This window comes from Arachis ipaensis, chromosome B5 (assembly GCF_059453495.1).
Source record: "Arachis ipaensis isolate K30076 ecotype BB chromosome B5, ASM5945349v1, whole genome shotgun sequence".
NCBI lineage: Eukaryota > Viridiplantae > Streptophyta > Magnoliopsida > Fabales > Fabaceae > Arachis > Arachis ipaensis.
The window spans coordinates 137,642,778-137,660,538 of NC_142440.1; the positions used below are offsets into that span (position 1 = coordinate 137,642,778).

The following is a 17,761-nucleotide window of genomic DNA, read 5'->3' on the forward strand; positions in this document are numbered from 1 at the left end:
TTTAGTTTCATGTCTTGTTGTTTGTACGTTTCATTTTGTTATGTTGAGTATTCTCTAACTCCAAACTAAATATATATGCTTAAAAGTTAATTTGATTATAATATCTATTAATATTCGTTTTCTAATAAATACTTGAAGAATTTAGTGAGTCATGCCAAAAAATAGACAGAAGACTGTTATGTATGACAGAGAAAAATGTTAGAGATTGATTTATGTATTAATTTTTTTTGGGACTAAAATGTCTGATTTTAAAATTCTTGGGAACTGATTTGGGTAATTACTCCGCTGAAAAATTAATTGGGATTAATTTGTCTACCGAAATAAAACTTTAACGATGTTTTTGTGTATTCATTATTCTTGAGAACTAAAATATCGGTTTTTAAATCTTGGAGACTGATTTGGATAATTCCTCTTAAAAATATTATTTATTTATACTTGCAGTTTTTAAATATTAAGAATATTTTTAAAAAGATCAAATGAAGAATTTTTTAAAATTAGTTTGTGTTAATCAAATCAATTTAAAAACTTTAAATATAACAGCATATATTAATAAATATCTAAATTTATTCTTATATTTATGTCTATTATAGTCTTTTTAAATTTTAAAATTTATTTTATTAAATATAATTATCGTTACTTGCATTTTTTAAAAGTTATTTTTATAAAATTATTTTTCAAAATTCAACCGTAATAAATGGACTTAGAAAAATACAAGTTTTACCAAACAAGATCAAAAACGTGAAATTTTATAAGGTTTGAAAAATCAAGTTATTCTATTTCTCCCTAATTTCAAACCTGTATATTTAATTTGCAAGTAAAATAATCAATTATTTAAATTTTAATATTTTAATTTTAATTTATTCAAAATATGTAATAGTAATTAATTTTAGATAAAATTGTGTGTAACTATAAAAGACACACCCCAAAAGAATGTTGAAATACATTAGATAAGTTCAAATTCATTGAAGCACTGATTTTTCAGAAGAAAAAAATGGGTGCCATGAACAACAAAGTTATCACACTTATCAGCATATTTTTCTTTCTTGCCTTTATTTCTCAATGTAATTACTTTTCACTTTTCAAATGCATGAATTTCTACTCCCTCTTTCTTTTTCTTTTTTTCTTTTTCATTTTATGGTTAACATGAAAATTCCAGATTCTATATATATGCACACACACAGAACTATAATTAATTTAAAGATTGATTTTTTTTTTTTGTGTATATAGTATTTTTGTTACGACTAATGATTTTAATTTGTTTGTTATTTTGGTGCAACTATATGTATATCTCAGGCTATGGCGAGTGCCAATTAAGTGGTCTTAAGCTTGAGCAGGAATCTGAGGGCAAAATAAATGGAACGGAAGAGTTTCGAGTTTGGTTAACCACCGAGTGTCCATGTAAATTCGCTAATGTCCTTCTAAGTTGTTCAGGATTTAAAAGTAAGGAGTCTATTAACCCTGCAATTTTGAAAATTCAGGGAAACACTTGTCTTATCAACGATGGTTACCCAGTAACTATGTACCATCCTGTTACCTTCACATATTCATGGGCAGACACTCCTTTTCCCTTTCATGTTGCTACGGCAAAAGTTATTTGCTAAAAATCTCTTTGTATGCGTATAATATGTAATCAATAAAAATTTCGTGCATTTGAACGAAATTAATTTAAGAAATAGAAGTGAAGTAGTTAGAGAGATAAGAATGAAAAATTATTTTGTATTTTCAAATAGTTATAGAAGTTCTCTTTTTTTTTCACAATATAGTGCTGGAAGCTTTTTTTGTATGTATCGAAATATACATACAGTCTATGGAAAATACAGTAGCTTATCAATTATGAGTTCTGGATTTCTGGAGCAAAATTTGGGGATCGAATCACTTTGAGGACAACAGATGAACCTGGATTTACTTTTAGAAGTTCAACACAATAATCATTAATTCTTTTTTATTGTTTTCTAAATGCACCCTAAATTTGGCTTAATTAATGCCTCCTTGTTTGGTTTTGGCTGCCATCGATTTAGTCACATTCAGATTCCATTTTTTGTGTGTCTTTACCATCAATTCCTTTATTTTGATTCTTGAATTAGACTCCACCTTTTTCTTAAGGTGAATGCTATAGTGCCTATTACTTTGCACTTAAGTTATTAAAAAAGATAAGTAAATAATACTTAATAAATTTTACATAATTTACATTTTACTTTAAACATTTTATTTTTTACTTTAAAAGGGAAGTTAGACAATTTAGGCACCATAACAAAGGCACTATAGAACTCACCTTTTCTCAAACTACTTGCCTAAAAAAATTAAGTATTTTTAAGTTAATTTTTTATATATGCTTAGAAGTTTATCAAGTAATTCTTATAGTTGATTGATTATTAAGTTATGAATTTTATTTTTATTTTAATGAACTTGATATATTTTTTAAAAGTTTTTCCAAAGTAAAAAAAAATTAGGGGCCAACCTGCCAGCCCATCAAAAAGCAAGGCGGGATAGAATTTTTATATCACTTTTCTTGACGGGATGAGTCGGTATAGGGTTGCTCATTTACCACCCGTACTCTCTCTTCCAATATGTAATTTTTAAATAACTATTATATAATTATAAAAAAAAAAACTATTATATAAACTACATATGTGATATTTTCTCATTAATGTGTACTAAAACAACTGCTTTAATGTTTCAACGATTTTATTTAGATATTGTAGTAATTTAGAATGACATATCTCTTTAAGATGAGAAAAAATTGAACTCTATTTAAATATTATGACTTATTTGGTCTTAACTTGAGTTGCGCTTTTTTTTTTTTTTTTTTTTTCCTGTTTTCTAACTACGATACCCACATCTCATACAACAAATTTTTCAAATTTGGTCATGTCATTAGTTTCTATCATTCAATATAATTTTTTTCATATGACCTTTTAGCCATATAAGTCGGGTTGCGAAATAAATAATAATAATAATAATAATAATAATAATAATAATAATAATAATAATAATAATAATAATAATAATAATAATAATAATAATAAAACACATTTGCAAGTATATGAATTATTTCTAAGTCAACCCGCAAGTACAAAAATGTTATTCATATACTAAAATTAGTTACTAAAATCAGTTACCAATATATTTATGTATAAATATATGTGTGATTTAATTTATTTTTAACATGTATTTGTATTTTGACATATATTTTATACTAGTAGCTGACTTTAATAGTTGATTTTAGTGTATATGTAGCATAATTCCAAAAGTATTATCATAGTTGCTTGCAAGCTATTTTAGACTACGTTTTTTAAACATGACAAAAAAAAAATGACGACAGAATATATTTCTTGTAGTGCTTCCAAAACTTTAAAGTGAAATTTGTAATTCAAACTTCAAACATATGTTCTAAGACTTCTTGTATTATCCAAACCTACTATAAAAGGTCGTTATACCACTACAAAAAAAAATGCCTATGGTTAGTAAAAAGGGTGACCATAGATCTATGGTCACGGTTTTGGACCTATGGTCACGGTTTTTTATTGTGGCCTATTTTCTCGTGGCCATAGATCTATGGTCACGGTTTTTTGATTTATGGTCACGGTTTCTATGGTCACGGTTTCAATTTTTAAAATCTGACACTTTATGCCACGTTTTTTTACCATGACCATAGGTTAATCTATGGTCACGCATGAAAACCGTGACCATAGCCTCTATGGTCACCCCCCTTAAAACCGTGACCATAGCCTTATCTATGGTCACGGTTTTCACCGTGACCATAGCCTCTATAGTCACCCCTCTTTAAAACCGTGACCATAGCCTTATCTATGGCTCTATGGTCACCTCCCCTTAAAACCGTGACCATAGCCTTATCTATGGTCACGGTTTTCACCGTGACTATAGCCTCTATGATCAGCCCCTTTAAAACCGTGACCATAGCCTTATTTATGGTCACCCTTCCTTAAAACCGTGACCATAGCCTTATCTATGGTCACAGTTTTCACCGTGACCATAGCCTCTATGGTCACCCCTCCTTAAAACTGTGACCATAGCCTTATCTATGGTCACAGTTTTCACCGTGACCATAACTCTATGGTCACCCTATTTAAAAAATCATGACCATAGCTTACTTTATTTTATAAGATTTATTTTTTAAAAGCATAATCACATCCCAAATTTATGATAATAAAAAAATAAATCTAAAAATGAAAAACTCAAAAAATCTAAATCATAAAATTTATATTATAAACTGGATATATTTTTAGTCCAAACAACACAAATAAAAATACATTGTAATTTATTCATTATATGTAAAATACATAACACATCAATATATATATATATATATATATATATATATGAGACCCATCTCATCTCATATTACTATGGAAAATGTTTTTTTCATATCATCCCCACTGTGCTTAGCACATCGCTCTTCTCCCTCTCATTCCCTTCTTCTTCCCCCTCGAGCTCCCCCTGTTTCTCGTTTTCTTCCTTTTTTGAACGTGTGTGCGTTGTGTTTTGATTTAGGGATTGGGGAATTAGGGTTTTATTTAGGAATTTTAGAGTTAGAGTTAAATATATACTAGCAATATAATAATTTTAGAAAATATTTGTGATAGAATAATAATTTAGAATTTAAATATAATATTGTAAGAATTATTTTTAGAATAGATAAAATTTCATTTATCAAAATATTATTAAGTTTAAATAATTATTTTTAATTTAAACTATAAAATAAATATACTAATTATATTTTATAAAATATGGTTAAATTCAAAATATCAATTACCTAAATTAAATTATATGATTTTTTATTATTTTTCTATTATAACTTTAATTTTAATTTATATAAAATAACTAATTAAAATAAAAATTGTACATAAATATTAATTGACTTAAATTTAAAGTATTTATAAAAATCCATTTAATCATTTCTAATAAATTAATCTCTAACTTTAAGAACTCAATTTAATAAATAAACCAGAATTTATTCATAATAGAAATTTTTTAAATTTATTTATATAACACTTCCATTATTAAGTTATTAAATATTTTTTATGTTATTAAGTTTTAAATCTTTTTTTAATTTAAAATTAATAGTATTCAGTTTAATTTTTTATTTATAAAATTAAATTTAAAATTTTTATTTTAAAATAAATCATATAAAATTATTATTAGTTTTTAATTATTAAAATTTTTAAAAGATAAAATATTTAAAATTATAAAAAATACATGAAAATCTTAATTAATTTAAACTCAAATGATTAAAATTGTTACCATAAAACCCTTTAGGTCACCCCTAAAATCGTGACCATAGACCCTTTTAGGTCACCCTTTTGAAAAATCGTGACCATAGACACTTTTTGGTTATTGTAAAAAACCGTGACCATAAACCCTTTTAGGTCACTCTTTTTGGAAAAACCGTGACCATAGCCCCCTTTTTGGTCACTGTAAAAAACCGTGACCATAGACCCCTTTAGGTCACCCTTAAAACTGTGACCATAGACCCTTTTAGGTCACCCCCAAAACCGTGACCATAGACCACTTTAGGCCACCCCCAAAACCGTGACTATAGACACTTTTAGGCCACCTCCAAAACCGTGACCATAGACCCCTTTAGGTCACCCCCCAAAACCGTGACCATAGACCCTTTTAAGTCACCATTTTTTGAAAAACCGTGACCATAGCCCCTTTTTAGTCACTGTAAAAAACCGTGACCATAGACCCCTTTAGGTCACCCCCAAAACCGTGACCATAGACCCTTTTAGGCCACCCCCCAAAACCGTGACCATAGACCCCTTTAGGCCACCTCCAAAACCGTGACCATAGACCCTTTTAAGTCACGCTTTTCTGAAAAACCGTGACCATAGACCCTTTTTGGTCACTGTAAAAAACCGTGACCATAGACCCCTTTAGGTCACCCCTCAAAACCGTGACCATAGACCCTTTTAGGCCACCATTTTTTAAAAAACCGTGACCATAGGTACTCTATGGTCACCCTTTCCAAAAAAACCGTGACCATAGCTTTTTTTTTTTTGTCACCTTAAAAAACCGTGACAAAAAAAAACCGTGGCCATAGACCCAAAATGTTATAGTGTACTCATACACAATTTTTATTATAAATTGGAAAGAATAGAGCATTGCTATTCAACATGAAACTTTTGATTAAATTCTTCACTCAATATATTTCGGATATCAATTTGTTGCTTAAAGGATCACATGAAGCACAAATAGCACAACATACGTAACATATCATATTGATAAAATTCTCTGTTTAAATTCAAATTAAAAAAAAAAAACTATCATTCCCTAAAAGCATGAATATCTTCTATTAGCATAATTGTTGAATTACCCTTTAGTTGCTCTTGTTATATTTGTCTCATTTTTCCTGAATAGCAATTTGAGTTAGATTGCAACACCCCTTAGACAATTTTTACCCCAAAATTTCATGTTTTCTTCATGTATCCTTATTATGTGTTACACAGTAATAATTCTTCCCAAAGTCCTATTGTTGCCTAGCTTACCCAAACCTCCAATCAAAATATTAATGTCATTATATGTGCGATGCTCTTATTTATAGATAGTTTTTGAAGGGTGGAAAGACCTAACAAATATGAAAAGGTTTAAATAATACAAAGAGAATGGGTGTACTTTCAATTTAAAAAATTTATACTACAAAATTTATAAAGAATAAAATTAATTGCATTACAAATTAAAATAGTAAAAATAAAGGTAAAACAATAGACCACAATGCGATAGAGGAGAGCAAGCTAAGATTACAGAAGGGGTAGCGTTTGAAACCAGGAAGGAAGATGATGGCGATGGTTGGAAGGTGTACAAGATGATGGCAATGCGCCATAGCATTCCCCAGAGGAGGTGCGTTTATGGTAGCTTGCCTTATTGCTTGCTAGAGCTTTCTCAATAAAATCGCGTTGAAGTATAGATCTAAACTGATAATTAGACCTCAATCAACGTTTAATATGTTTGTCACAACTACAAACCCCAATAAAAATAAATCGAAGTATTCAAATTTTGGTTCGTTTCTCAAGGAATTGCAGGGAAGTGTGTTTATTATTGATTATGATTGTATCTTTTTGGAGTTTTAAAATAAGGGACAAGAAATGTAAATAAAGAAAAATAAACTAGCAACTAAGAAAAGTCCTAGCAAGGGTTGATAATTGGAATTACTATTCTCATTATCATAGTCAATTATGATGGTAATTGCCTTTTGCTATCACTTAGTTAACCTCTAACGATTGAAGGAAAGTCAAGTGAGCAAAAATCAACCTAACTTCCCAAGTCCTAGTCAAAGACTAGATTTAGTGAAGTTTAAGCCAACTAGCAATTTTCAATCACCAATCAACGAGAGACTTTGACAACTCAAGAGTCTCCAAATTACTCAATCCAAGCTAAGAATATAAAAATCTAATTTAAAATCCAATCAAGTATTTTATCAAATACTTGAAATATACAAAATAAAACATAGAAAATTAAAGAGAAAACAATAAAACCTAAGACTAACAATTGCAAGAAATTAATAACCAACAATTAGAGAAGAAACCATAAACATGAAATACTTCAAATTGTATTAAAAGGGAATTAAATCTAACAAGAAGAGTTCATAAAATAAATTGGAAAAATAAAGAAATCAACAAATTAAGAGAAGATAAACTAAGATACTAGAACAATAAAAGGTAGAAAAGAAACTAAATTAAAGTAAGAAAGAAATCTGAATTTGAGAAGAAATAAAACTAAAAGAAACCCTAAAACCTAGAGAGAGGAGAGAGCCTCTCTCTCTCTCTCTCTCTCTCTCTCTCTCTCTCTCTCTCTCTCTCTCTAATTCTACATCTAAACCTAAAGTGTGTGAATGAATGAATGAAAAGTGAGTGACGTCCAGCTCCACTCCCCAGCCTCTAATCTTCATTTTCGGGCTTGAAACTGGGACAAAAGCAACCCAGAAATCGCCCCCAGCGTTTTCTGTTTAATGCAGCACGTGATGCTCGTCACGCATACGCGTCAGCCACGCGTATGCGTCGTTGAACCTTGCACCTGGCTACGCGTATGTGTCAGCCATGCGTGCGCGTCATTTGGATTATGGCTTGGTCACGCGTACGCGTCAGCCACGCGTACGCGTCAATACCAGCTTCTCAAAACTTCAATTTCTTGTGTTTCTTCCTCTTTTGCATGCTTCCTTTTCATCCTCTAAGCCATTCTTGCCCTATAAACTCTGAAATCACTTAACGCACATATCATGGCATCGAATGATAATAAAAGAGGATTAAAAATTAGCAATTTTTAGGCCTAGGAAGCATGTTTTCAATCATAGTACAAAATTCGGAAGGATTTACAAAACGATGCAATTTACATGAATAAGTGTGAGAATAGTTGACAAAATCCACTGAATTCAACACAAAATAAACCATAAAATAGTGGTTTATCAATCTCCCCACACTTAAACATTAGCATGTCCTCATGCTAAGTTCAAGAGAAGCTATAAAGGGGTGAAGAGGAATTGTAGAGTTTATTAAATGCAACCTATTCTATATGAATGCAACTAAATGCTAAATGCTTCTACCTACTTAGTTAAAAGTAAATCAATTTTCCAAGAACAAATATGAACTGAATTCCACTAATTCAAATCTCAGAATGAAGTACAAATAGACTTGCAAAGCTCATGAAAGCCGGGAACAAGGAATCGAGCATCGAACCCTCACCGGAAGTATATACACTCTAATCACTCTAGTGTTTAAGGATCAATTCTCTACTAATTTTGCTTTCTAAGGCTTACTCTTCTTCGACCAATGAACAAAAATTTAATGCATGAATACACATATCAAGAGGTCTTTTCAAGGGGTTGTAATGGGGTTAGGGTCAAGGTAGGAATGTATTTGGTTAAGTGGACTAAAATCCGAATCCTTGATTAACCTAAACTTCCCACCTAACTTAAGACATTCCATGTAATCAAAATACAAAATCTAACTACCTATTGACTATCTTTTCCACATATTTATGCATCCCAAATTTAGTACCATATATATGCAATGCTACCACCATTTACTTTGGGACATTTCGTCCCCTTTTATTGCTTTCTGATTTTCTCTTTTTCTTTTTCTTCTTCTTTTTGTTGTTGTTTTTTTTTATGTGGTGGGTAACCTATATACATGAGAGATTAGTGCATATTATTAAAGTATTGAATGCAAGAATATGCTCAACTATCTTTTCACATTTTCACAAAAAAAAATACAAAATACCCAATTCCCAAACCAAATATTCCCAACCTAATTTCTCCACACTTAAATCATGTACATTCTCACTAGTCTAAGCTAACCATGGATTCAAATTAAGGACATTTATTGTTTTCTACTTAGAGTTAGTGATGTGCTAAAATAAAGAACAAATAGGGTAAAATAGGCTCAAAAATTGGTTTGCAAAGGATGATGAAAGGGTAAGGCCATATGGGTATGTAAGCTATAGTAAAACAAAGGTCTCAATCACATAAGTACATGCATACATCAAACAATGGAAATATAGAATTAAACAAGACAAAGATCATAATTTTAGAGAGAACAACACACACCAAAATAAAATATTGGTTGATAAGATGCAACCAATCAAATAGGTTCAAAAATCTCACTAGGTTGTGTGTTCGAGCTCTAAAATAATATTCCAAATTAAATTTCTTCAAGAAATTTCAACAAAAGTTTGAAGTTTAATTAGTGAAATGCCTTAAAAAAATTTCTTGGAAAAGAAGTTATTACTTCAACCAAGTAGTACCTAAATGCAAGCAACTAACTACACATGCAAGTTATCATATCTAACAAAGAAAAATTAAGATATTGGCGTTGAAAACAGAAGTAGTTACCACGGAAATCGGTTCTCGACCTCCCCACACTTAAAGATTGCAACGTCCTTGGTGCGTGCAAAGACGAGCAAAGTGGGCTAGAGTTGCTACAACTGATGCGTTCCTTCAAAAGGTTGTGCGGAGGAACTTGTTTATTGCCCCAGTTAGAAGCTTTTCCTTTCTCCTCTTGGTGGCCATCCTGAAAGGAGAGAAGAAGGAAGAAGAAGAAGCCCATAAACACATATATCAAAACAAATATAATATAGGTGGGGCGAATGCCAAATAAGAGTGGGATTCTCAACTATATGGTAGCTACAACATGTAAGTGAGAAAGCAATATAAGGAAAGGGCATGTCAACTAAATATCAAACAAGTCAAGAAGCACCAAAATTAATCAAGAATTATCAACAATTGCGTAGGAAAATTCAACATCAATAGTAAAATAGTAAACTTAAAAAGGAAAAGAAGAACAAGCTACAAAGCAAGTCAAAATACAATGAATGAAAGTATGAGAATGCAATAGACAAAAAAAAAAGAGGATAAAAATGAGAAGTTAAAAGAATGAAGAATAAGAAAGGTAAAAAGAAAGAAGAAGGAGAGATGAAAGAAGAAAGAAATGGGGGAAGGAAAACGACGCGTAAGCGTCGTCCACGCGCATGCATGGATAGAAGAGTGAGGAGGCGACGCGTGAGCGTCGGTCACGCGTACGCATGAGAAGCCGGTCACGCATACGCGTGAGAAGCAAAGAAAGAGGAGGTGACACGTGAGCGTCATTCACGCATGCGCGTGATTACTTTTCATGCTAGACGCACGAAACCAGCATAATTCCATCACAACTCTCTGGTTTTTTGTACCAGAGGTAGCATGAAGAGACGAGGCGTGCGTGTCGGCCACGCTCACGCGTGGGTTGCCAAAAAATACAGTGACACGTACGCGTCAGCGGGGCGCACGCGTGGGTTGGGTTGTGCACCTAGCACCCCACCCGCATGGTTCCAGCACAACTCTCTGATTTTTGTACCAGAAGTTGTAGCATTCAATATGACGCGTGTGCGTCGGCCATGCACACGCGTGAGAAGCAATTCTTTGTTATCAGAACAGAGGCAAAGATGCAAATTTGAAAAGTATCATACACACTTAATGAAACAAAGATAAGCAAATAAATAAAAAAAACCTATAGAAAAGGAAGATCATACCATGGTGGTTGTCTCCCACCTAGTACTTTTATTTAAAGTCCTTAAGTTTGACCATTGATGGGGTTCTTGCTATGGTGGCTTATGCTTGAACTCTTCCTTAAATCCCCACCAATACTTGCATATCCAATGTTCACCAGGATCCCAAACTAAGCGCATAAAGCCTTCAAGCAAGTTTAAGCAAGTGATAAGGCCCCAACAGTATTGATTGTTGGAAGAATTCTGGGGTCCCAAACCATGCTTTTGCACCCATCTTCTTGTTGATAATCATTTTTCCAACCGGGTGGCAAGCAATTCGAATTCTCACTGAGGCATCCAAACAACTTCCTAGACCCATTCAATCGAGCTCTACACTAATACTTGCACTTCAACTTTGAGCATGCAACCATATTGAACCTTGCATGACAACTCCAATCACTAACCATTTCTCTCTTACTCTTAAAGCCACAAAGAGCTCTAAGTTGAACATCTGTCTCAAGTAAACCATATTCAAGTGGGAAAGTGAAGGTTAAGGATAAGAATTTTATCCACTTGAACGTTGTATTGGATGGTAATGGCTTGGGGAGAGGTGTTTCTAATGATCTTGCAAGCTCCACTCCCTTGAGCTCTTCCTTTGATAACTTCCACCTCTTGACATGCTTCCTTCACTACAACCTCTTCCTTATCCAGTTCTTCTAATTCTTCCCCATCACTCAAGTCATACGTTGGAGGTTGAGAAAAGTCTACCTCAACATCCCTTTCAGATTCACTCGGAGAAGATTCTTCAAAGTCAAGGGGTTCAATTGCGGATGCAAGTTCATCACTTGGAGGATGTGATATGGGATCTTCATCACCAAAGAAACTTGTTTCTTGCTCTATTCCGTCCAATTCTTCATGGGGAACATGCCTTGGAGGTTGTGCACTATCCTCCTCAACATCAATTTCAAGCTTTTTGGAGGAATACTATACAACTCTAGATTCCCATGGAGGTTCAGCATCTCCTAAGTCTTCAACCACTTCTTCCTCTTCAAACATTATGGCTTCCTCCAATTGTTCCAATACAAAGTCACAATTCTCATTTTCCACCGGAGTTTCTAATCTCTCCTTCATGCTACGATCCTCATTAGATTCTCTACATGCGGCCATGGGAGTACTTTGAGTGTCAAGGCATAGGGAGGCTAAATTATTTACTGCCTTAGTCAAGGTAGCCATGAGTTCTAGTGTCATCCTTTGCATCTCTCCTTGCCCTTGAAGAAGAAGACCAATGGTGTCATCCATTGGAGATTGGAGTGGATATGATGGTTCATTGTTTGGGAAGAAGGGTTCATGATAAGAGGGTGGTTTATCTTGATAAGGATATGTAGATGGTGTATATTGAGGTGGTATATGTGAGCATAGTGGTTCTTGGGAGTAATTGTATTAGAATGTGGGTGGTTCTATAGGTTGTCTGACGAACAGATTTCTGTCGGTAAAGAAATTCACAAATATAATCGCGTTGTAAGTATAGTTTCTAAACCAACAGAGAATCTTTTCGTACAAAAACTTGGTTGTCACAAGTAACAAAACCTAATAAAATTTATAACCGAAGTATTTAAACCTCGGGTCGTCTTCTCAAGGAATTGCAGGGAGGTGTGTTTATTATTGGTTATGGAAAAGGTAGAATTTTGGGTTTTTGAAATAGAGAACGAGTAATTTAAATGGCAAGAAAAATAAATTAATAATTATAAAGAAAACTCTTGGTAAGGTGTAAGAACTGAAAATCCTATCCTAGTTATCCTTATCAGGTGTGATGAGAATTGTTTATCGCTCCCACTTAGTTAACTCTTACTAAATAAAGGAAAGTCAAGTGGACCAATCAATTTGATCCTCAAGTCCTAGTCAACTCCTATGGAAAGACTAGTTTTAGAGCAATCCAAATCAATCAGCAATTCCCAAATCTTAATCTACTGCTGAGTTTGACAACTCAAGTGTTACCAATTACTTAACCAAAGGCAAAAGGAGAAAAATCCAAATTATTTATATAATAAATAAAAAAAGCAATCATAAATCTGAAATACCTCAAATTGCATTACATAAAGAAATCAATTCTAACATGAAGTTCATAAGCCAAATTGAAAACATAAGTCAAATAAAAGTAAAAGTATTAGAATAAATAAAAGTAGAAGAGAAACATTAATTAAAGAAACATTGAACCTGGAATGAAGAGAAGTAGCCTAATCATAATAGAAATCCTAAATCCTAATCCTAATCCTAAATCCTAAGAGAGAGGAGAGAGCCTCTCTCTCTTAAAGCTACATCTAAAACCTAAAATTGTGATTTATGAAAGTATCATTAATGAATGAATGGATTCTCCCACTTTATAGCCTCTAGTCTGTATTTTCTAGGCCGAAAACTGGGCCAGAAACGGCCCAGAAATCGCTGGTTGTAAAATCTGCCACGCTGATTTTTCGTCACCGCGACGCGTCCACGTGAATCACGCGTTCACGTCACTTATCGTCAGAGTAACTATGGCATATTATATATCATTTCGAAGCCCTAAAAGTTAGCTTTCCAACGCAACTAAAACCGCATCATTTGGACCTCTGTAGCTCAAGTTATGACCGTTTGAGTGCAAAGAGGTCAGGCTGGACAGCTTAGCAATTTCTTCAACTTCTTGTATTCCTTCCATTTTTGCATGCTTCCTTTCCATCCTCTGAGCCATTCCTGCCCTGTAAACTCTGAAATCACTTAACGCACATATCACAGCATCTAATGGTAATAAGAGAAGATTAATATTAGCAAATGTAAGGCCAAAGAAGCATGTTTTCAATCATAGCACAAAATCAGGAAGGAAAAATGTAAACTCATACAAATCATATGAATAAGTGAGTAAAGAATTGATATAAACCACTCAATTGAGCATAAGATAAACCATAAAACAGTGGTTTATCAATCTCCTCACATTTAAATATTAGCATGTCCTCATACTAAACTCAAGAGAAGCTATAAGAGAGTGAAGAGGAATGGTAGAATGTATGAAATGCAACCTATCTATGTGAATGCAACTATATGCAGAATGCTTTTTCCTACTTGGTTAAAAGTAAACAAATTCTCTAAAACAAACATAAAATGGATTCCACTAGTTCAAATCACAAAATAAAGTACAAGTAAACTTGTAAGAAGACAGCTCATGAAAGCAGGGAACATAGAATCAAGCATTGAACCCTCATTGGTAGTGTATATGCACTCTAATCTCTCAAGTGTCTAGGGTTAATTCACTCTACTCTTCTCTAGTCATGCTTTCTAAACTTTGTTCTTCATCTAACCAATCAACAAAAATTTAATGTACCAATGCAAACATCATGAGGTCTTTTCAGCAAGGTTCGGAAAACCGGACCGGTCATCAAACCGCTCTAGCTACTGGTTCACTGGTTTAATGGTCCAACCGGTTTAACCGATGGTTCAACTGAAAAAACCGTTTTAAAATAAAATAATAAATAAATTATAAATAAACATCCTAAAATATAATTATAGTATAATATAAATATTAAAATAATTTTCAAATTTAAAAAACTACCTTAAATGTCATCAATCAAATTCATATACTCTTATTAATATACAAACTCAAGTTAAATAATATAAAAAATATCAAATATTAAATGTCAACATAAAGATTTATCAATCAGAGAAGTGGTTAATGGAAATACAAAACAATCAGAGAAGTGGTTAATGGAAATACAAAACAATCAAAATAATGCATGCTTTTTTCTCAAGGTGTGATAGAATCTTATGGCATGGGAGAGACCTTCACCAATTATCTTACATTCGTGGGGAGTCAAGATTCTCTGATCAAGTGATCCTAGACCTGTGTATAGTATATTCTCAGCAGAAGTTGATCAAAGAAGCTCTAGTGGCCAAAATATTTCAGCAAAACCAGCATTCAACATTTCAAAACCAGCAAAACCAGCAACTATAAATGACCATAAGTCTCTTTACCCAAGTCAAAATAAACAACTATATCTGAACTCAACAATCAGCCTTCAGCACCAAACATTACAAAACATTAACCAATAATCACACTAAACTTGCAACCAGCAATTACAAAACAGCAACAAACATTAACAATGAAAATTAACCATGTTCTTAACCTAAAGCAGGAGCCAAACACAATGGAAATTAACAGCATATTCTTAACCACAACACAAGACGATATCTGCCTCAGGCATTCAGCCATTCAACACAAGGGATTTCTGCCTACAGCCTACAGCATTCAGCCATTCAAGTATTCAAATACAAAGCAGAATTCAGCCATTCAAATACAAGTATTCATCAACATTCTAACAAAGTAGGCGTTCTGGAATCATTGAATCAGAATTCAAATACAAGTATTCATCAACATTAGGCGTACTGAATCAGAATTCAGAACCATACATTCTAACAAATTATCAAATACAAAGCATTCAGCCATTCAACAAATTAACAAATACAAAGCAACAAAACACAAAAACATCAACATTAGGCGTTCTGGAATCACTGAATCAGAACCATACAGTCTACGAGAGGCCAGCAAAAAAATTAGGAGCCATCAGCAACTAGTAAGCCAGATAACAAACTAACAAAGCCATCAGTAAACTAACAGAGCAATCGAGCCATTGAGCAATTAGAAAACAGTCACACTAAAACAGAGTAACAAACTAATAGAGGGAACGAGCCATCAGTAAAGAAGAAGAAAACCAAAAATTGAAAACAGTCACACTAAAAATGGAACAAAAATTGAAGAAGAAGACCGAAGAAGAATACCAAATAACAACAATTTCAGAACTTCAAAGTTCAAACCAAGAAGAAGACCGAACAATCAGTGAAAAAAATAGTAAAATACCTAGAAGAACAGAGCTGGTGACGGAGGCATGAACAGAACTGGCGACGGAGGCAGGAACAGAGCTTGCGACAGAGGAGCAAAGTTTGCGACGGAGGAACAGAGCTACGCGACAGAGGCAGGAGGCAAGCCCGGCGACTGTGCTTCCACTGCTGAGAGTCTGAGACGTTAGCTGAGTGAGGGACCAAGTGAGCTTTGAAGCTCCAACCGGCGACAGCGTCAGGAGCAATTCGGCTGCTGAACGAAAGGGAGGGATTGAGCTCGCCAGTGTTGAGAGGAACCGCCAGCTCGAGGGTGATGGGAGGGACGAGAGAGGGAGTGTCTGCGCTGTTGGAGAATTAGAGGGAGTTAGGGTTGGTAGGGCTGGGGTGTTCGATTGAATGCTAAACGCCTGTGTTTTGGCGTTTTTGGGCAAAATAAGAAAACCGGCCGGGTTCTGATTCGGTTTGACCGACCGGTTTTCGACCAGTTCAGCGGTTTGGAAACAGTTTTGATTCTGCCGGTTTTTGGTGTTGAACCAAACCGTAAAGGCTACCGGTTCGCAGTTAAACCGGTTAGACCGGCCGGTCCGGTCCGGTTTTCAGAACCTTGCTTTTCAGGGTTATAATGGGGCTAAGGTAATGGTGAGGATATATGTATGGCCAAGTGAGCTATAATATGAATCTTTAATTAACCTAAGCTCTTCACCTATACACACACTCTATGTACTTCTAAAATCATGCCTAGCTACCCAAAATTCCCATTTTTGCATATCATACTCATGTATCAACTTTTCTTTAATTTTATCACATATGCATTGATTTTTCGTTAACTTAACATTGGGGTAATTTTGTCCCCTTATTTATTTACTTATTTATTTATGCTAGAAATATATATTTTTATTTTTTTTTTCTTTTCTCTCTTTTATATATATATATATATATATATATATATATATATATATAAAAGCAAACCATAACATATCAATGCACATGGATATTTGATTTTTTTTGGTTCCACATGAGTAGGTACCCAAATTCCCAATATTTTATCATTTAAACACTGTACACTTTCATTAACCCAAGTACCCACAGTTTTCCCACACTTAGTTAACACACTATCTTAAACTAACCAAAGATTTAATTGGGATATTTAATTTATTTTTCTGCTTAAGACTAGTGATGTGGTAGATTATAGAACAAATGGAGATAAAAAGGCTCAAGGTGGCTAACAAGGGTGACATAAAAGGGTAAGCTATTTGGGATAAGTGAGCAAAAACAAGTAATGGCATCAATCATATGCAAGCATGTAAATACATTAAATAGTGTACATATAGAATGGAACAAAGTAAAGTCTGCAATTATAGAGAAGCAAACACACAAGAATAGAATATTATGGTTAAATAATGTAACCATTTCATTAAGCTCAAGTCTCACAGGTTGTGTGTTCTAGCTTTTAACTATGTTCCAATTACAACTTCCAAACAAGTTTTAACACAAGTTTTTTTTTTCAATTTAAATTAGTGAAATATTATAAAATAGAGTCTTGAAAAGAAATTTATTACTTTAACCAAGTAGTAACTAAATGCATAAAATCAAACAAACATGCAATTAAACATGCAAATGCAACAATAACTAACAAATAAAGTAATATATTGGTGTTGAGAAGAAAATAACTAACCCATGGAGATCGGTATCGAGCTCCCAACACTTAAAGATTGCACCGTCCTCGGTGCATGCTGAGATGTACAAGTGGACGGGTTGCTCCAACTGACGCTTGTAGATGGAGGTGCCTTAGTTGGAGGTCTCTTGGTTCCTCTCCTTGCTGGTGTTTTGGGAGCAGCTTTCTCTTTATCCTTCTTAGTGGCCATCCTAAAAAGGGAAAAAGTAAGTAACTTTAAAACTTAAGGGTTAGAGCAAGGAAGGGAATGGT

General features: G+C 33.4%; 1 long non-coding RNA gene across 1 annotated transcript; it reads left to right on the top strand.

Moving 5' to 3' along the window:
- Positions 1–932: 932 nt before the first annotated feature.
- LOC107642065 (uncharacterized) lies at positions 933–1,690 on the top strand. The gene is made up of 2 exons (XR_015883757.1): positions 933–1,061; positions 1,294–1,690. It is a non-coding gene; the product is annotated as an uncharacterized LOC107642065 (long non-coding RNA).
- The last annotated feature ends 16,071 nt before the right edge of the window (positions 1,691–17,761 follow it).